The sequence below is a fragment of the Lemur catta genome, chromosome 16 (assembly GCF_020740605.2).
Source record: "Lemur catta isolate mLemCat1 chromosome 16, mLemCat1.pri, whole genome shotgun sequence".
NCBI classification, from domain to species: domain Eukaryota; kingdom Metazoa; phylum Chordata; class Mammalia; order Primates; family Lemuridae; genus Lemur; species Lemur catta.
The window spans coordinates 19468985-19491808 of record NC_059143.1 but is presented as its reverse complement, the minus strand read 5'-3'; positions in this window follow the sequence as shown (position 1 = coordinate 19491808).

The window sequence follows — 22824 nt, the reverse complement described above, 5'->3', positions numbered from 1 at the left end:
TATATGTTTTTTTTTACTTTTTTATTTTCAAAATTATTTATTTAAATGTTGCATAACAAATATATTCACAAGGCTCCAACATAAATATAAAATTATAAGTGGGGACAAGATAAATACCTCCTCCCATTCCTCTCTTCAGACACTAATTTTCTATTCCACCCTTTACTGCTACTGGTTTCTTTGTTTCAAATATATTTTTCTAGAGATTATATTAAATAGAAATATATATTCTCCCTACATACAAATGGTAACAAACAATATGCACCCTTCTCTGTCATGTTTTTTTCACCCAACAATATCTTGGTTTATCTTTCTAAATCAGTACATCAGTATATCACCTGTGTAGTAATCTCAAATATAGCTGGAACATAATATATTTGAGAAGTTTACTAAGGATGGGTATTTAGATGGTTTTCCATCATTCATTATTATAAAGATCCTCCTGTGAATAACTTAAACACTAATATTTTCACATATGTAGAAACAATGTGTATCACTATAAAATAAATTTCTACAAGTGAGATTTCTGTGTTAAAGGCTGTATGTATTTTTAATTTTTATAGGTATTGCCAAACTGTGTTTCTAAATTTTTTAATGAATTAAAACTATCTAAAAATTTAAATGAATTTCCCATTATCCTTCCTCTTTGTAAGGAAATCTTAACTTATTTAAATTGGTGGAACATGTGAGTTAATACTTACAGAAAATATCCGTAGTCTGTAAAATACTCAATGACAGTTCGAAATTGTCAGTAGCATTTTTATGCTAAAGGACTGTCCAAAGCAAAGATTAAAATAATTTAGTTGCTATTATGCATAAATAATTGATAAAGCCCTTGGGAAAAAACAAGTCTATTTTTAGAGGATGAATACAGAAAAATTTGACAGCTTTTTATTAAAAAAAAACAAATGGAGCCTATTTGGGCATGTCTGTTCTGACAAATCATGTAATAGTTTTGGGGATAAAAATCATCTGTGTGAATCCTCACTTTTTAACAACACCAGAAATAAATACTGCAATGGGTAACAATTCTGAACAGACCTATTTATTAATCAGTATTGGAATTGAGAGTTTAACAACAGCAGCAACAAAAAATCACCTGCTATTTTGTTGTTGCTAAAGAATTATTTTCCATAAACTTATGCATTCCAGGGAGTTTTCTTTATGACACCATTGACATCATTGTCAGAATCTATCAAAAAGTATGTGGCAAAAAGAAACTTTACCTGCCTTTTCTTTGATTTAGACAAGCTGCCCTCACTATCCTCTTCTGTTGGAAAAAGGAAAATAATTTCTTACACTCTCCTCAGGCTGCAAAGATAGTCTATAGCACACACACCAAAATCCTCCTTTTTCCACCTGCAAGACTGATTAATCTATAGCATAAAAAAATGTAAATCTTTGGGGATCTTGTCACTTTTATGGTCTGTAGAAGATGAATTCAAGCAGGATTTCAATATTGCTTGGGCCTCTGGCCCCAAAATAATATAGCCATGTCACCAGGGGAAAGTCTGTGGGAACATGCTGTGCTGTAATAGTTTACAGATTCATAAAAAGTATTGATCAAGCTTCGTCTCCTGTGGTTCTAAATAGAGTATTAAAGGATTTTATCTTCTTGACTATAGCAGCCCAATAATGCTAAGCATGGCAACGACCAAGCACATGGAAATCAAAGACAACCAACAAACACAAAAACATCTGGCTTTGTGTTTCACTCAACTATCATCAAGTTAATGGTGCAGTCATGTAAAGCTTCTCCTTTTAATCAAATAATTACCTCTTTTCTGATGGACAGCTTTATGCTTGGCCCCACTGGCGGTTTGTAGATGCAGAGATGCCAAGCATGCCATGCTAGAATAATTTGTTATTAACCTAGCTTCAACAAGGTTTCAAAAAGCATCTATCACTTCCTTTGTGGTTGTAATCTACTGTCCATTTTGACAAGATTTTTGCGAGTACATTGAGTTATTAAAATATTAATAACATCAGCTTGACAATGGCACTAAAAATTCAACCTGGTTCTGATTCTCAAGTTCAAAAAGATAAGTCTAGACTCTTATTTTCTAAAACTGGCTTTCCACAAATCACAGTAATATTTAACTTTTATTTATTTTTTTGGAAATTGCTATTATGTTTTTTTTCCTGTTAAGTAATGCAATGCAACTTTTACCATTGACCGAAAAGTTCACTGCATAGGTAGGATTTTATTTATTTGTCAACTGCCCTTTTTAGTTTTAGATGTTTTTGTAGATATTTTCTGTGAGTATTAAGAGATTCAGATTGGAATGCTAAAATTCTTTCATCCTTCTGTGATGAGAAAACTTCAGGTAGATGAAGTAATAGTTGTACTACTGTCAATAGGTATAAATCCTGTAAATAAATTTATAGTATGTGCTATCATAAAAGTCCAAAAGTCTCTGGTTCTTTCAAGATGGAAGAAAATATAAAGATGTTGGTAAACTTGCATACAAAACCTCTAACATCCACTTATAAAATTTTATTTCCTAACATGAAAAGAGTCCCAAAGAAGAGTGATACTAATATGTTGCTTTTTTTTTTTTTTTGTCCTTCAGAGAGGATTGATGAGCAGGTACATGTCTCAGGTACTGGGCATTCTCTAGAAAAGACACGTCATTATTGTTTTGTCAAAGATCTAAAACCTAATTGTTAAAATGTTATTTGCATTTTTGCAACACTTACTATTCAGTGGTGGTTATGGGTATTTAAATGTTTCTCTAATTAAATTGAGAAAACAACTAATCTTTGTTATGAATGAATTTCTTAAAGAAGCTTTCAACAGAGCTGCAGGGTAGTTAGTGAGAGCATGTTTACCTCCATAGATGAGAGAGATATATTTTCCCAAAAGTCATTTTATGGTAGATTCAGATTACAATTCTTATTTTATTATTGATGAAATCAGGCTTCTTCCTAGATCCACATGGGAGAATAATTTCCAACCACACTGAGCTTAAAGATATCTTTTTATTTTGAAGAAATCAACTCTCTAATAAGACACATAGATTTTAATAGAGAGTCAATATCACTTCAAGAAATAAATCTTTGATTCTCAAGGACAGGCTTTGAACTCCAAGTAAACAATGAATTAACAACAGCCTTAAGTTTACCAATATAAAAAAATTACCTTGAAGATATTCAAACAGTCCAGTAATGTTGTATTCCATTATGCAAATCCAGTAGAAAAATGTGGCTGTTTTCAATCACTTCTCTGAAAGTCACTACACAAATGAATATTCTTGAAAAGATAATTTTGAGTTATAGATTGTACACGTATTTTATAAATAGACATAGAACCTAGAGTAAGTTTCCTCTCCTGTAAAATGAGGAAGTTAAGCTACAGGTTTTCCAAATCTCCTCTAACTCTATAACTAGTCTCATCACTAGTTGAGATTCATCACAAGAACATTCACTGTTACTGCTCTATGGTCCAGAGTCCTGTCATTTAGGTACCCCAGGGGAAGTGGTATAGCTGTGTTCCTATTTCTCTTTTGGCCTTCTTAGGCAAATTTTGTCAGACCTAGGTCTGATTGCTAGTTCCATCGGGGAATCCCTGGTTTCACTGGAAATCTGTCTTCAAGAAGTTCTGCATTTCCCTGTACTCTGGTAGACACCAGTCAATGGCACAAATATGTAGAATATCAGACTTCTGATTTTCTTATATCTCTCTCTCCCTTGACTGGGCAGTAAACACTCCTGGAGGGGAAGCTTGTGAATTAGGCACATAGTTCCTTGGCGGTCCACAGTTCTTTGGCTTCTTTTAAAAGGTAATCACTAGTAGTACACAGAAAAACAACAACAACAAAAAAAAAAACAAAAAAAAAAACCATCAATTGACTTCCAGGACTCCTAGAACATGTTGAAAACTAATAGAAATGCTTTCTGCTGCCTCCAAGAGGTGCTATGAAATGACAGCAGAAACTGTGCTAAAGAATTAGTAGACACCAACAACTTCTTTTAATTGTTGTTCATTTCAGTATTTTTACTTATTCTACCTGCTTGGTAACAATTTCCATGACTTGACAATTGAGAGTTAATTTCATGTCTTGCTTCTGCTGTGGTGTGACTGACAGTGTCCCCTTCCAAATTCACATTGGAACTTAATACCTATTGCAACAGAATGAAGAGGTGTGGCCTTTGGGAGGTAATTAAGTCATAAGAACTCCATCCTCATAATGAGATTAGCACGCTGATAAAGGGGCTAACCTTGTAAAAGGTTAAAGGGAGCACACTCTTGCCGTCTTGCCCTCTGTCACGTGAAGACACAGCAGGAAGGAGCCAGCTTGAAAACAGACAGCAGCCCACACCAGACACCACAGACAGCACCTTATCTTGGACTTCCCAGTCCCTAGACTGTAAGAAATAAATTTCTGTTCCTTATAAATTACCCAGTCTAAGGTATTTTGTTAACAGAAGCACAAACAGAGTCAGACATTCACTGTTATGTCTCAGGTTACTAAGAAGCATAAACATCTTAGCCTGAGTTAGAAACCACATCCTTTAAACAGACTTGGATTTCTCTGGAATTTACATATGGATGGATAATTACTTTTGTTTCATGCATCACATAACTCTCTGACTAGTACATACTAAGCCACCTATGGGAAATATGCATCATTTTCTGTCATTGCTCTCAGTAACTAAAATAAAGCAAAGGGGAAATATTTGATATAATATTCATGGGTCTTTTTGGTGATTACTGTGATTTAATAGTAATTTTAATAGAATAAATAACATACTATGTATTTCTGGTATGTTTTCTTTTAATAATTGACTATGTCCACACTGCTATAAAGAACTTTTACCTGCCCTGTAGCTCTTTTATTTTATTCTGATGAATCAGTCATTTATTGCTTAGATTGGAAAATAGAGAAAGCACTAAGATTTTTACTTTTAATTTTTTCTTTTGCATCAGATAATCAGTGTGTAGTAGATCCAGAAAATAAATAACAAGAAAAAAATACACATATAAGAAAAATCAACTTAACTAATTGTCTAAATAAAATCATGAAAACTTAGAATATAAAAACAAAATAAGTATTTTAACAGAATTTTGCAATTGCTTATTCTATTTGATAATCATAACAAAAATAACAATGTAAGATAAATACATTTATTTAGAATGCAGAATATGCCACTATGAAAATAGTGGTTTTTCAGCATATAAAATATTTATTCCTTTCTAAAAGTGGAAGAAAAATTCTAATTTTTCTTGGGTAATTAGAAGAGAAATAGTTAAAAATATTTCCGCTTATGTATTCAGAGGCAAAAGATCTGTGAAAGACTAAAGAATGATCAATACCATTCAATGAATTATCAAAAGCCTGAAACATTTGTTCTGACACTTCATAAACACCCCAGCCTTTGTCAGTCACAAACTTTTGTCGATAAATAGATTGCAATGAAAAAAGAAAGAGAAAGAGAGAATAAAAGCTTGGCTTACATTGTTTCATTTTTCTCTTTACTCAAATTTTATTTTTATTGTTTCATGAGTAAATGTTCCTCTCTTATCCTTCCCCTGTCCTCAGCTGCTTAATCAATATAGGGCACATGACACTCCTATGACTTGTCTTAATGTCCTTCAATCCTGCTTTGAAGTTAAAGGCAGAAAGAGAAAGAGTGAGACAGTAAAAGAACAAGAGAGTGACAGAGAGAGTGGGAGAGAGCAACTGATATTCTAAGATGCTACATGAGGATTATATATACTAGTTCTAAGTATTTGATATGGGGATAAATCATTTCAAGCAATAAGCAAAATATTAAGTTAGGTACATTTGTTTGTTTCTTGTTTTTGTTTATGTATCTTCTTACCTTTAAAAATGTTTTTCTTTCTCTAAAACAAAAAGCTTAATTGCATTGAGGAAGCTTGTAAGAGAAATAGAAAAAATCAGTTTTTCCTTGGAAATGGCTTCATGATTCCCATATAATATTCCTAGCCTAAAAGAATTTAGCTTCTTAAAGAAACAAACCATGCATTCCTATATTTTTAGGGTGAGTGTGGGATTTCTTACTCATCACACAGAGAAACATATTTTACTTCTTTTAAGATGTAAAGGTGTTTTGTGGAGTATGCCTAGAGAATATGTGTGCTTAATATATCTGAAGAATTTAGTAGAATGTCAAAATGATGAGTAACTAATCAACTCCTTTAGATAGTTCTTGAATGCCTACTCTGTGTGGTGTTAATTTGTATAACAGATCTCTGAGATAGTCAGAAAAGTTCCAATTTTCAAAATACAAATTTAAAGCTATATCTAACTTTACTCTTTCCACTACACAATTCTGCTTTCTTAAATGGGGAAAATTTCAGTACATGAAGAAGCTAAGGCAAAATATAGCACAAGGAAGACTCAAACAGGGAAGAGGTCCCCTTATGTCTGGGGGATACTTAGATGTCTGTTGTCTCTGAGCACCTTTGTCTCTGGTGCAAGTGATGGTTGAGCTCCCTGAGGCCACATTATCTTGCAAGAGTTTTATGACTACATTAAAAGAAATAGTTGTTGGAAATTCAGCTTGTACTACGGACTATACAATTTACTCTCCAACTAAACTAAACATAATAACAGAGCCAGAACTTGGAAGACTATAGTAAAATGCTCCCAGAACATGGGGATAGGTTGAAAATGTATAGTTGAGATGTGGTAAACAACTCATCTAGTCTCTACAAGTGTATCTATCATTTATGACGAGAATCAATTGGTAAAAGAGGTTCTTGGAGCTTAATCAAAGGGTAAGTCAGTAAAAGAAGGTGGTATGCCTAGAATTCGAGAGGAAAATACAGCGGTGATGGATGAAAGGAAGGGGAAGATACAAAGTATAAATGTTTGTATTTGGGTTTTCAATAATTTGTTTCTGGGCCCAAGAAAGAGGGCATCCCAATAACCCACAGCAGATGGTTTCAGGTTGATGTCTTTGTGTTACTATGGGTATGTTGACTTTCCCAGCCTGGTGTCCCCTAGCCATGGGGAGAGCTAGTGTGTAAATACATCCCTTTACTTCTTTCGTTACTTACTAAACAACTCTCCAAACTTAATATGAATTACCTTGTGTACTGTCCTAGCTTTCTGTCCTACTCTGTCTGAGAAGCTATATTTCTTGTTGAAATAAATACAGTTATGTTCCAGTTTTTACAAACACACTCTCTTATCAACTCTGGGTACACTTAAAAAAAAATAAAATAAAATTTCTGGTGTAAGCTCAGGACTAGTACCACAACTGTGAAGATGGCTGTTTCAAATAATGCCATTCTGAGAGGTGCTGTCTGATTTTATACATTCAATCCATAAAAAATATATGATATGTATATGTATATATAGTTTTCAGAGCACCATTGTTCTTCCTTGAGTATACCCTGGGTCTCTCTGAAGCTCATATCACATCCCATCAGTCTCTACCTCCCTGACTCTACCTGTTCTAACTGATCTTTCGGACACTCGGTGTTTGGCTCATAGCCTGCCTTTTAACCACACACTCTGCCACAGCCTGCCAAAGTGCTTTTTGGATAAAATCTGGGCAAAACTGATGATTCAGGCTCAGTTTTAAGGCCCAGAAGAACTTTGATTAAAAACTGAACCAACCAGTACAAAATCTGGAGTTCAGAGATGTAGGTAAGGTAACCTGACTACCTAATGTAGAATGAGAAATCCGCCAGGTCAGAGGCATGACCACCTGGGTTCATTGGTTTTTATGATGCTTGGCTGGCAGAAAGAACAAGTCAGCACTTGCTCTGCCCCCAGGAATAGATGTATGGGCACTGAGGTGTCCTATTACCCAGCATATCAGCAGGACAACAGTAACTATGGCTGACTACTACATCCCATCCAATGTCACTTCCTTTCTAAATTGAACAGCTCAAAACAGTACAGCCTGAGATTCTCCTCTTGCCCATGTTTTATTTCTTGCAGTCTCAGAGAACTTCCATTCAGATACCCGAGAGAAGACTGGACTCCTCTTTCTATGGCTGCAGCCTGATTGGGGAGCGTGTAGCTCCACTGGCACCCCGACAGTGAATGAATATAACACCAAGATCTCATGAGTCCCAATTTTCCAGTTTTCCACAGGTGAATAAAACACACAAGGATCTTAATGTGTCAACTAAACATTCCAAACATTGACAATCAAATACACACTTCTTATCTCAAGCTGGAAAACTTCATATATTAATATTATAATTTAGACCCACACTTTTAATTGTCATTGTGCTACTGGAAGAATGAGAGCACAGAAGTGGTCAAAAAAAAAAAATCCTCTGTGGTTCACATTATTAAAATGTCAGTAAATATATAGGCTAATTATTCCAAGTTCCTTAACCTGTGAGGTACTAATAATCTGGAATCCCTACAAGATTAAGATTGCTTTTCTGTAGATATCATCCCAATCTGCTTCATGTTTTCTATTGAATAGTAGACATCTGGCCATATTTTATATGTCAGTGATTGGCCCATGTCCCCAATGATCTATGTCAGTCCCAATCGGTTTGGTTACTGATAACAAAGTCACATGGTAATTGTTCATTCTCAACCTCTTCTGAAGTGTTCAATTTGGACAGTAAAGTACCACATCTTGAGCATTTGTATTCCTATAGGTTCTAACTGTTCCTGTTAGTATTTCTTCCTTCAAAATCTGGACCTTCAGCCTGTGTAGCTCTCCAAATATGCTCTACAAAATGCCTGTAGCATTTCTACAAACTGCCTGTAGCCCTTTGGAACTTTACAGACCACCCTGAAAACCTGAATTTTAGCAAAAACAGAATTATCCTCCAGGCTTAGTGTTCTTGTTCCCAATTTTCTTTATGACTTTGAAGTTCTGCATTCTCTGGTCACTCTTTCGATGATGTCACAACAAGTTTGGAGGAACTTGCGATGAAAACAATAGTCGACCACCTTTGCTGTTCAAATATTTCTTATCTAGCCATTTGCTCTTCAACTTTTCAGTCCAATTTGCTGTTTGGGGTGGGACAGAATTCCAAGACACCCCCTTATGTATTCACACTGTTTGTCTCTCAATTATTCAGTGAAACAATAATTGAGGTGTTGCTGTGAAAGGCATTTTGCAGATGTAATTAGCTCCAAAATTCATTGACCTTAGACAGGAGAATATATCGGGGCAGGCCTGACCTAATCACAGGTGCATTTTCCATGTGGGTTCAGAGGCCAGATAGAGAGCGAGAGAGGTCAGAGACATTTGAAGTCTGATAAGGGTTTGACATGAGGGAAATTCTCTACTGTTCGCTTTGGAGATGGAGGGAGCCTCTTAGCAAGGTGGCCTTGGGTAACAGAATGTCCCTTAGTTGACAGTCAGCAAGGAAATGAGAATCTTAGTTCTACAACTACAAAGAACTGCATTCTGTCTCTGAAAGTGGGCCTGGAGCTTCATATGGGAACACAGCCTGGCCGATACTTTGATTTCAGCCTATGGGACCCTGAGCAGAGAACCTGGCCATGCTGGGCTTGGACTTCTGACCTACAGAACCTCTAGCTAATAGAAGGATGTTATAGTAATCTGCTAAGTTTGTGGTCATTTGTTACTGAGCAATAGAATACTGTTCAACTCTTTCTTGTCTATCCACTTACCATGCAGGTTCTATACAGTTTGCCTTCCAGATCACTTTTTAAAGCTACTACCAAGAATTGGAATCCAGAACTGCATTTCACGTATAGAGGGGAGCAATACGGTGAGAATGTAAAGAACATATCTGAGTCCACAGTGTTTCCAGATAAGGCCTCATGGCCCTTATAAGGATCCCTAAAGACTTTGTTTTTAAAGGAAGAGAAATCCTGACTTTTCCTTCCATGCAGATGTAAAATATAAACCAATTTTTCACTTATTTAATGTATAAAAGCTTTACTGAAAGATTGGGGGTAAATCATTACTTCACCATATTTCATTCACATATTCCATTATGTATGTGTGTGTATGTGTGTCTGTATATACAGTCATATATCCCTTAACAGTGGATAAACGTTCTGAGAAATGTGTCATTAGGTGATTTCATCGTTGCGTGAGCACAGACTTATATGGTATAGCTTATTACACACCTAAGCTGCATGGTGTAGCCTAATGCTTCTAGGCTACAAACCTGTACAGCATGTTACTGCACTGAATACTGCAGTGTTTGTGTATCCAACCATATCTAAACATATAATAGAAAAGGCACAGTAAAAACATTATACAGTATTATAATCTTATGGGATCTCTGTTGTATGTGTGGTTTTTCCTTGACCAAAACATCATTATGTGGTATATGAGAGATATATATAATATATATATGTATGGTATACATATATAAGAGAAAATTTTCAAGCTGTATACTTTATTTTCAAAATATATAATACAATGGCTATAATTTGTATATTTGGGGTTATAATTTGTCATAGAGAAAGAGATCAGAAATATTTTAATTCAGTACATATTATTTATTGTTGAAACTATTCAATTCAACAGGGAATATTTTAGATACAAATGTGGGTAAGAGAATACAAGAATTGAAATTATCAAAAATTAAGGCAATAATGAGTCACTACTACCAGGATATAATTGTTTAAGGCATCAACATTCACTGAAAAAGAGAAATGGAAAAAAAAGTCAAGAAAAATAAATGGTTTTGTCTTCCAGTACATGAAAAAAATAAACAAATGTTCTCACCCATGTATTATGATAGTAAAAAATAGGAAGAAAGATGTCATCAGGGACACAACTTGTTATCCACTGATTAAACCTCCTTAGGGACCTATGAACACACAATGATGGCCCAGAATAAGCTTGAGAGAGAGAGAAACTGTGGATGAAAACATGATAACCACCCACAAAAATTTGAAAATTAAACTGGAAATGGAGCTATATATCATTTCATGCCAGCACAACTAAAAGTGATAACAGGAATTTTAAAAGGGTCAGTTGAGCTCAATGTTATATAAAAGCCCTCAGTAGATTATTCTCTTTGGGGGTTGGCGAGATTAGTAACTTGATGAGGTAGACTCACTTAATCAAAATAAATGCATGATCCTGGTCAAATTTAAGTGGTTTTTATTTTTTAAATAATCTTTACTGATGTCACATCTTTAACATCTTTAGAATTTTATTTCCCTAAATACCTTCTTTCTATTTAAAAAAATATTTTTGATGATCATTTGTGTTTGTAGTAAGTCTGTTTTGAACTTTTCTAAAAACTAGGCAATTTCTTCAAGTCACCAAAGTGATAATCAGTGCAAAAACTTAGTAATTTAGCAAATGATATCCTTTTGTCCTAAAAAGGATAATATATTTCTTTGTGCTGAGCATAGCATTTCACTGACTAAAAGATAATTCAATATCTCACTTATAGTCCATGCATGCCAGACTGTCTAAAAAATAGATCCTTAGGTGCTAAGGATCATAAAGATAGCATTTGCAAGATTATTAATTTTTAAAAAAGAGTAGTTCTGTGAAGACCTTGTAAATGCATTACTGAAATACTATTACCACCACAAGGGGCTGCTGTAAATTATTTTTTCATATTAAGTTATATCATTTTATTTTTGCTTAGGACTATTATTTACCCAGAAAGATAACGGAAGTTGCAAAACACATAATAGAAATCTATTATCACAAAGGTGTACTATAAACAGAGTTTTTAAAAGAGGTACCTGATTAATATATTTACACAGTAAATATATATTTTGGGCAAAGTACACAGATGAGCCTGGTTCAATTCACTATAAAGAAAAACGTTAGTCTTCCATGAAATCTCTTAACAACAGCTATTTCAGCAATAATAAAAATGCTTGACTGAAATTCTTGAAAGGCTGTGACAAGTCTAAAGTTCAACTTTACGCTGATAAGCAGAGCTACATATATTCTAAAGTTCAGTTTGATATAGTGCTACCTGTGTTGCCAGCGGCAAGTTTCCTGTAGATTACATCTCTCCAATCTCTCTACTTTTTTCCCATTCCTACCGCTAAGACATTCGTCCAGGCCACTATCGTCTCTTGCCTAGATTAATGCATCAGTTCCCTCACTCATTCCCTGCCTCTAGCCTCGCGCAATCACGTCTCTGCTTCCAGCCTTGCACAGTTTCTGTACTGCAGACAGCATGAGCTTTCTGAAGTGTTAATACCTTGCTTATTATTACCTCACTCTCCTCATTGCTTTCAAAATAAAGTTCACACCCTTTAAACAACATACAAGACCCCTGCTAACATGTGCAAACTCATATTACTCACTCCGTAGTATTTTCTATACTCTAGCCATACTGAGTTGCTTTCTGTTCTTGAAATACACCATGCTCTCAACCCTGGACCTGGGTGGATATTTTTCTTCCTGCCTAAAAAGTCCCCTTCCTCCTCATCCCACCACTTTGTTCCCTGTCCTCATTCTTCACGCTTGAATTTAATTGTCACTTCTAGAATCTTTCCTGGATTCTCCTTGACTGCTATCTCAAGGTTCAGTGGCCCTCCTGTCTCCCTCAGAGGCCTGGTCTCCAACAGGTGCTCAGTACCTCGAGACCTAGTGCTCTTCTATCCCCAGCACCAAACATGGCACCCAGAGCATGGTAGACACTGAGTAAATATGTTTAATGTGTGCTAAATGAATGATTAAACAAATTAATCAGGATGGGACCTTGCACGATCTGCTAAATGATGTAACTGAACTGGTTGTATATTGTTTCTTTGGTCTGTAAAGCCTTTCTTTATGATTTCTGTCTAGTAGACAGTGGAGTCCCACCATAATGGCATATTAAAACTGGATATATTGAGAAAATGTAAATGGCTATCTGAAAGATGTGGATGGGTTTTAAAGAAATTGTCCATGAATAGTGTAGAGCCCTAGGATTTATTGGAGGGGATTGAGGAGGTGCAGAGTTAGTACCCCGAGGCCTGAGAGGGAAGGGAGTGGTCCCAGGGCCTGCAGCTGGTAGCAGACTATTGACAGTGACCTTCAGAAGAGCATCTCAGTCTCCCCTAGGCGACTTAGAAAAGAGAGAGCCAAGGGAATAAAGATCTCCTCTCTTTCTGCTTATGCTTTGACTTGTTCCACTATTCCTACTGGCAGAACCCAACCAGAAGCCAGAAGGCAAGGAAATCCGTATACACAGTCCATACAGGTCTGCCCTCCAACAAAGAACAGGTCGAAGAGGGTGTCACTTGGTTGTGGAGAGGGAATAGAAAAAAATCCACCATTGCAATCTAATTTCAAGAATTGGAAAACTATAACAATTTTTTAAAAAATACATGAAGACAATGAATTGTGGGCAAAATTTTGAGTAAATGGAGAGAAACATGTCCTAAAATCAGCTGGAAATAAGTCTAATAATCAGTGCATTTGGGGCATTAAAATAACCTTATCTTCTCATGAAATGGGTAAGATTACTTTGCTCACATCCTCCTTATCTACCATGTTCCCAGTCTTCTCATGTCCAATCTAGACATCACATGGTAATGCCATTCCATCACTCTTGAACTCTCCGTCCTTAAACCATAGGTAGCCCTTACATTGTAGATGAAAGGAGATCTGTAGGTATTGCAAACTGTATTTAGATTAGTAGAAGAAACCAGGGATGTTTGTTTAGGGTAGTTGAAAGGGGGTAGAGGACAGGTTTTTGCAAGCCTAGATTACAACAGAATTGTGAGGTTCAGGGCTAAGCAGGTCTCAACGAGTTCCAATCTGCACAAATAGGTTTTAAATATCTTTCCTTTGAATTTTCACATTCCTTACCCCTTATCATATCTCTTGCAATTTCCTCCATAACGCTAGCATGCATTTTCTCCCTGGAATTATGTTGCCTCTAAGGGTTTTGGACAGCCCACAATTTTACAACATGATTAAAACAGTAAGCAAAATAGTGAAAACGAATTCCAAATGCTAGGGAAGGAACACAGCCAGCATTCGTCGGCAATGGGATGAAGGCCTGCTGTTCCCTGTCATCAGAGAACAGTCTGTGGTCTCCACTTTGTGGGTGTGCGGCGCAAGCTGGAACTTTTCTCTCACAAATTGTAAAATCAACCAAGTCCCTGAGATTACTGCTGTTTCAAGGTATAAAAGTCCAAAGAGGTCTACAATGTTAGTGGAAATGCCAATAATAAAAATGGAAAGAGACCTTGAAAAATCTTCAATCTGCAATTTCTTGGCCAAATGAAAGTTCTATCCGCGATTATATGCAAAAGCTCACCAGAATTAATTATAGGGCAGATCCTGAAATCCTTGATACACTGATGGTGTGATTTATGATTTTCATTAAAGATGTACACTAGAAATAAAAATAACTAACTTGCTATATTGTGTGTGTAATGCAGGCATAAGGGGTCCTCACATTATGATTAATAACATAATTATTTCCTCACACCTAGAGGTGGCCCAAATGGAGAACATCCTTCAAGGAGACATTTTTCTATTTTAAAAGATCTTCCAAGCCAGGAAAAGGTAACACAAACTGTATATTAACTCAACCTATTATTTATTTACATGTACATGCACTAGCAAGAAATATAAATGTAATTAGCTCCACTTAAAACCTTCCAGAAGCTTCCTCCTGCACATAAAATAAAATGTGAATACTTTGTCACATCCCACAACCCTCATGAGCTGGGCTCCTCCTGCGTCTTCAACCTCAGCTCTTTAACCTCAGTACACAGTGTCTCACCCAGCCACAGAGTATTCAGCTTGCTTTCGTTCCCCCAAATACACCAAACTCTCTCTCATCTCAGGGCCTTTGCACATGCTGATCCTTCTGCCTGAAACACCATTCCTTAGGCTTTTGGCTTAGTTTATTCCTTCTCATCTTTAAGGACTCAACTCAAACATCACCTCCTTTCCTGAACTCCTACCTCAGTACCCCCTACCCATATCAACTATAACCTAGTTATTTTCTTAATAGAAATTTTCAGTCTTTACTTATGTTGTTTATTTATTTGAATCTTTATTTATATCCTTCTTTTCTTACTACAGAATAATTGCTGTGAAGGCAGAATCTTGTTTCTTTTCCTTGTTTACATGTCAATCTTCAGAGGCCATTTTGATATGGGAGAATTCCCAATAAATATTTGTTAAATAAGTGAACAAAAGAAATGGTTTCTCATATATATATAAAATATACATTAAGTAATCCTTGATGCTTTAAATTTTGGCCCATTTTCTTTAAAATATTTTCATTTTTTTTAAATCTTAAAGACAGTTTAAATAATACTAGATTATTTGGTCTTTTCCGTGGATCTTATTTTACATTAAATTTTGTCAAAAAATAAATTGCTGCTTGCCTGCAGTATTCCAGGCATGATGCTAGGCATATGATGTGATGGTGTAGTTTTTCTCCAATTTTATTTTCATTTTCCATACTTCTCTGAGATTATGGGGCTTGGAACTGGCAGGCAATTGGAAAGAATCTTCCTAGAATTTGCATATTCTCAACATATTTATCTGCAAATTAAAGGCTATAATACCAAGCCTACAGATCTCTAATTCTGTTCCAGTTATAGCTCTGTTTTCATTAATTTATATCCCTAAAAGTTTATATTTATCAGTTTAAGTATATATAAACATGAGATATTTGAAAGTTATGAATGATTATGCCACATTCTATTTCGTCTTCTATTTTATTTTTCTACAGACAAAAATATTAATATATGCTGGAAAACAATGGTTTGAGGAAAAGAATTTTCCTCATGCAGATACCATTTAAATTTAAAAAACAAATGTTTAGCAAAGGCCATGTTTATTCTGCTAAAGTGACTGACTACCTAAGGTAGACAATGGTATCTATAAATATTTACTAGTTCTTTTCATCAACAGTCATGCTTTCACAATACTCAGGTAAAGCGGGAAGGAATAACAAACGCCAAACTTTTCCTTAACCTCCCTGACTTGGTGCTTTTTTATTGCTTGTTAAGATCATTTCTGTTCTGCTCTCTGTCTGATCCTATAGCATATAGTCATTCATGTGTTCAGCACCTATGGTAATTCGTTATGGGTAAAATCATGCCAATTTTATTGCATTTATTCTGAAGGGTGATTTAAAAATGTATTCATGGCTGGGGAGTGCCTGTTGAACATTCCATTTTCACACTTTAATTCCTGATATTTACCACACTTACAATAAAACCGTCAACTGAAGTATATTTGTTTCCAGATTCCTCATAAGACGCCTTTGCTTTCCTTCTTGCTGTTTCTTCGCATTAACCAATGAGCACATATGTGCACAGAGGGAAGTAAAAGTCAGTGGAAGGGGGGAGAAAAGGAGGCATAAAAACCTGTTTAAGGGGTACAATGAACACTACCTGGGTGATGGGCACACTTAAAGCCATGACTGAAGCATTACGAAAGCTATCCATGTAACCAAAAACATTTGTACCCCTTAGTACTTTGAAATAAAAAAAGAAAAGAAACATTTCACTGTTCTCTCCTATTAAAGTCTTCAGTCCACTTGACAAGACATGGACAAGCTCCTGTGCTGGGGGAGATGTTCACCTGCCTAACCCAGAGATATAAACAGTGTTCAAAAAATAATATACTGGTATTTTCCTCCTTTAAGTAGTGGTTGAAAGAGAAATATCAGGACAGTTCTACAGTTTTCTGAACATTTGCATAATGTAGAAGTGATTCAGTACTCCATGAAGTGCACTCACATGTGTCTAAAAAATGAAGATTGGACATCTATGTGCAGATTTGTTAAACATTTCCTCCAATCAGAATGAAAAAAGAAAGCTTGAAAGATATAGCAACTATGATGTGAAAGCTTATAAAACGTGTGACTCAACATCAGAAATTAAATTGTATCAAAATATAACTATAATACAGGTATTTCCGTGCACTGGAGTTTTTACAAAACAAAAAAAAATTCTGAAATTAAGTGTTAAAGTGACAGAAAAGTGCCTAGTACATAGAATACGAGGCAACAGGAGCGAGAGAACAATATTGAGCTAATAATAGTGATAACATCTCATTGAACTATTTTAATTAATTCTAAAAATTAATTCTTAGATGTCTAAATCTGTGATTCACCATAGACTTATATATGAAAACTTTTTGAGATAGTGGCATAAAGACACATTCCTCCTTGGAAAATTTATTCTTAGATATTACATGTGTGTTGAGAAATGTACTGAGGAATGGACTTTAGTAAGACATTGTAGCCCAAACATGCTTACTCTTACCTACGTGACTAAAGTTCAGGTTACTCTCACGATTATAAGCCGAAAACAACATCTTTGGCTTTTCCCCTAAAATAAATCAGTTTTTCAAGTTCTAAATCTCACTATCATTACCCCTTATAATTACAAAAGCAGCAAGGTAAGTATCTAATAAATACTAACTTCTTTCTTTTCTTCTATCTAAATATTAGGAGAGGATCTCTAAAAATTCATTTTTTTTATTGCAAGGGGAAAAAACTCTTTTTAAATAGACTGGCTATGCAAATGGTATTTAGAATAATTGTATGTTGACATAGATTCATATGTAAATAGCCGAGTAAATAAATAACACAAGCTTCATGATACTAAGCTGAATTGGTTTTTCTTTCAGCTCACTTTAAATATCAATATTAGAAATAACATTTATAACACACTGCTGATATACTAATTTTATGAGGCTACTGAGTATACACTTTCTTTTACACTATTTTTTTTCATCTTACACATTAGTTTTCAAAGACCATTGTTTGCCTTTACTTAAAAAACAATTCTCCCATTAAGGGTAACACACTTCCAACAGTCAACAGAATCTCTTTCTCAAAAAAGCTAAGTCAGTCACCATAGTCTGAGTTCCTCTGGGATGAAATGATATTAGATTTGGTGAGGTGAGTCATATATCACAAGCACTCTCAGTGCTGTACAAGAAAATATTTCAGTGCATGGGAGGGGTGGATTTAGACTTACTCAGGGCTCTCAAATGTTATATTTTATCTTAGGAACATCATTGACATACTCTCTCTATTTCATCAAATTTCTTACCAGCTTGCTTGCTCTCTCTCTCTTTTTTAAGCACACAAACACACATACTACACACATACATACGCACAGACACACAGCATTGATAAAAATCACAAAGCTATTTTGATTTTTCTCTTTTACTCAAAGAAAATCTTTCTTTTTTCCCTATAAGCTTCATACTTCTAAATTTAATGATATGTGATTTGAATTCATTAGTTATCACTTTATGAAAAAGGATCATATCTTACTAATTTTTGTATCCAAGCCACCAGCACATAGTGTCCATACTGACTAGGCAGGCCATGCTTGGTGAATTAATTAATAAAATATTTGGCAAGGAAAGGTCTATTATTAACACATCCCTTGACATGACAATGTTAAAGTAGGGAAGGGTCCTCATTAATTCAGACCATTTCAAATTAATGCTATTTTGACTTAGGATCTTGAAATAATTTATCACTATCTTTGGCCATATCAAAAACTGAGCCCACTTTGAAATAATAAATATTTATGTGTCCAAATATTGCTTTAGAGGAAAGCATTGCAATTTTTGGTAAACTGTTCACATGGAATTTTCCCTATTCCAACCACCTATCAAAAACCCTCAACAATCTAAAAATATAATTTCTTTATACAGAGGCACATTTATATTTCCATATTTTATCTACTTCCCATTTAGGTTTTACTATATATAAACATCACCTTATAAAATTTTTATAAAATTTTATTGCTTAGGACTTAAAGGTAACTCTTTGGAAAAGTTTTCTTTTTGATTATTTTTTAAAGGAAATTTACACTTGCTTAGTTTAAGAAATTACGTACATAACTTCCCAAGTGACTTTGATTTTCCTAAAATAACTGCAAGCAGTTCTTATGCAATCAACCAATCAATACATATTTATTGACCTGCTCTATTTACCAAGACTATTAGGTGCTGACTATTCTGTTATTTGATATTGAATTATTGCTTTACTGGGGGCAGCAGATACATAAGAATAAAGGCAACACATCTTGTTTCATTTATATTTACTTAGAATTATCTTTTAATTTTTCTACTTGCCCAAATATTATTTTTCATATAATTTCAAGTTTTTAATTCTTTAGGCATCATAGCTCTTCCTCATTTACTATCAATCCTATGCTCTTTCCATAATGCATTTTTCCCTTTGCATTCTACTTTTTTCCCCCAATATTCTTCTGAATACTTAAATTGTGCTTTAGTTACATATATCTAGTCCTTGATTTTTTTTTTCTTGATTTTTAAGAAAACAGTATCTTCCTAAAAAAGAGTTAAAGACAGAGCCAAATCCTTTTTCTTTACTTCTCCATCACATAATAACCTTGGTCTACTCCAAATTATAAAATTTGCTATACCATGCTACGGCAGCAGATAAATCATTAGGCTTCCAGATTTCTCCTTGACTGGAAACTTTTAATGCTTTCACCTTTGTCCTATTTTTTCCTGATGTTAAAAGGTTTTCTTCTTAAATTTCAGAAAGGAAGTTCTATTAATACTTTGCATAAGACCACATTCTGCATCCTGTATATCAGCTTCTGTTAATCAGCCCTACATTCATCTATTGTACTCACATTTTTGTTTGTTTTCCATTTTGGCTACTGAAGTAAAGTCTACACTAGCCTCTTATTTTCTGATTAGAATTCACTTTGAATGTCACTATGCAAATAAATCAGTACCTGAAGGTGAAAATGACCTGAAGAGCTTGATGAAGATAAGTGATCTTGATCACATATCAGGGGAGTTCTGAAGATACAATGATCCTTAGAGCTCACCCAGTTCAATGACCTCACAAGGATGAAACTGAGCCCAAGAAAAGACTTGCTCAACTTCGTGTGGACAAATCTCATCCTCCAAGACTTACTCCATTTCTTAAAACTAATGGAAGATTTCTAAAAGCCATTTTAAATCTCTCTTTCTCTACAACTTGTTTACTTTTATTTTTTTTCTCCAGAAATATCTGGGTAAGGTGGCTTTTATCTTCTATTTCAAGAGTTCTGCCATTGTCTCCTTTTGGTTCAGTGGGACAGTTTGTGTTCTCTTGATAGTGAATCAGCACAAATCACTTCTATCATTTTCTTGCAGTTTTACTCTTGCCCTGCAGCATAAAAGCAAGATAAGATAAAAAGAAACTACTGTAGCTACTGGACTATCCTCTATTGATTTGTGTAAAAATATCCTTTTCAAGGTAATATATCTCTGCTTTCCCTCAAAAAACAGTTGGGGCCATAAATAAGATGGTTTAGAGGTATTTGGAACACCCACATGACCTGACATATTGTGTTAAATGCATTTCTGCTGAAATTTTCCTCGGTCATTCACTAAGCCAAGTCATCATTAACACCCACATGGTTAAAGAAAAGCACAAATTCAAAAACAGCAAGAACTATCCCATAATAGTGTTGTGCTCAAACCTTAAATTAGTTTTTTTTAACATAAGGATGACAAGAAAGTCTCCTTCCCTACTCTTTTACTACCTCTTTACCCTTGTCTTCCTTACACACACGTTTCTTCTCTACGAATATCTCATTGGGCTCATTCTTTATGTTATTAGTTACATTTAACTATTTTTTATGCTTAGCCTAATGGTATCAACACTGTGTAAGTTTCCTAAGTAACTCTGAGGATGATGGAGTCCTCCTTCCACAGAGGCACTCTTACTATCAATGGTGCCTTGAGATTTGATGCAGAAACCACTTTCATGACCATAATTGTCACTAACCTACATATTAAAGGATCAACGGTCCATAAGCTTCACAGTTGCCCAGAAATAGTCAATGGTTAAACATTTTAAGGAATTCAATGAACTAAACAAAATTAATAGACTGGACAATTTAGAAACATGCTGTGAACCAATGTTTTAGAAATAATTCACTGTAAAAATCAGATTAGTTTAACTACAAAATTAAAAGGTAGTATTTTCACTTAACAATATAACTTCCAATCAAATGCCACAGGAGGAAGCATCTTATTCTGATGCTTGGTGTCTATCCTAGGTAATTCTTTGGTCGTTTATCATCTACCTTGGATATTAACAAAATTCAATTTCCTTAATCATTAAAAATATTTTCAACAGTTTGGACAGAGGTGTAGGAATTGAAGATGGTTCACAGTTCTAAGTGTTTGACTTGCTATGTTAGATAAATGAATGAAATAGATTCTTAAGACTTGAAAACCCCATAATGGGCAAGCAATGCCTAGCAGCCCATCAATCAAGGAAATTCAATCAGATGTTGATGTGATGCCCAGTTCTTCCCATTAGCTACTACTTAATAAAACTTTTACAGTTTGGAAATAATAGAGTTGTGATGATATTCTTGCTCAACTCCTTTATTTCACAAATGAGAAGGTACAGACCACAAAAGTTGTGTGACTTGCTGCAGCCAAGAAATAGAGTCCATGGATTCTGAGGTTAGCCTGGATTTGCTCACTCCTCTGGTATAATGGATAGTCACAACTCCAAGGGTTCACCCAACACAGCGTGATACACAGGAGACCACACCAAGAGCAAATAAACTAAATTGGTTAATGCATTCAAGAAGTGCTCATCACTTGCCTATCAGGCATGTGCCAGTTAAATAAATACAGCTCAGGGAGCACTAACCTGTTTCTTTAAAAGTTCAACTCAGGAAACGCTCATTCCAGTGGTGATTGAGGATCTTCCCCATATGGAGGACAGACGGTGGGTTAAATCTTCATAAGAAGCCACCAGACATACAAATTAAAAAGAAAACTCTTACGCTAATTCAAGTCCTTTGCCCATTTTGTAAATTCAAGTTATGTGATTTTTTTGTTGTTGAGTTGTAAGAGCTCTTTATATTTTGAATATTTATCCTATCAGAGATCGAAAGTTGTCAAATTTGTAGAAGCAGAAAGTAGAATAGTAGTTACCAGGTGCTGGAGGGGAGAGGAAAAAGAGACGCTATTTGATGGACGGAGTTTCACTTTTGCAAGATGAAAAAGTTCTGGAGATCTGTTTTACAACAGTGTGAATATAGGTAACAATACTGAACTGTACACTTAAAAACAGTTCAAAAATGGTAAAGTTCATGGTATGTGTTTTTATCACAATTTTTAAAAAAATGCATAAAAATAAAACTCTTATGACAGAAAGATAAATCAGGCTCTGTTTAAGAAACTAGAATCAGGCAAGCAAGTCCCATCAGAGATATTTCTTCAATGAACCAAATTTCACTACCACAGGATGTGTATTCCTAAGCCATTAGTAAGAATAAGAACCTATTGAAAATGCCGTTGGATAACATTTCAGTTTGAACAACAACAAAATTCTGATGTAGTAATAAGGTAAGTTTACTTAATGCTTTCAAAAAGTTGAGTTTTTTCTTTGTTAATTTACAGAAACTATTTGAATACAAAATAAGCAATCAAGGGTTCATTTATGTTTATGTCCCCTAGTTTGGTCAAATTGTTGCTGGTGTAACATTTAGAATCAATTTTTAAATCTCCATGAAGTATTCTCTTTAATGATTAAAAATAAATATTCTGGTCTGGATGTTCGCAAAGCCCTTTACAAACTACCAAGTTCAGCTTGTCTGATTTTGAAATACGTGACCCGGGAGATCCACTGGGTCTCCAATACTGTGAATGGGTGCTTGGCTCATTTTGAGGGAGCCCTTTGCTGACACAAACCCGCTGCTGAACTCACGCACAGCGCTATCCCGTACTCACAACCAGCACTTTATTGATCTGGTATAATCAATGCATTCCAACAAACAAGCAAACAAACAAGCGGACAAAAACACCGCCGGTCTGTAAAGCAAAAGAAATTCTAAGACTTTGGAGGCAATGTTTTGCGCCAGCCTGCCATCAACCTATTGACTTGTCCTTCACGACCGTGTTTCTAGAAAACCTGGGCAGGAGCCCGAGGGCAGAAGA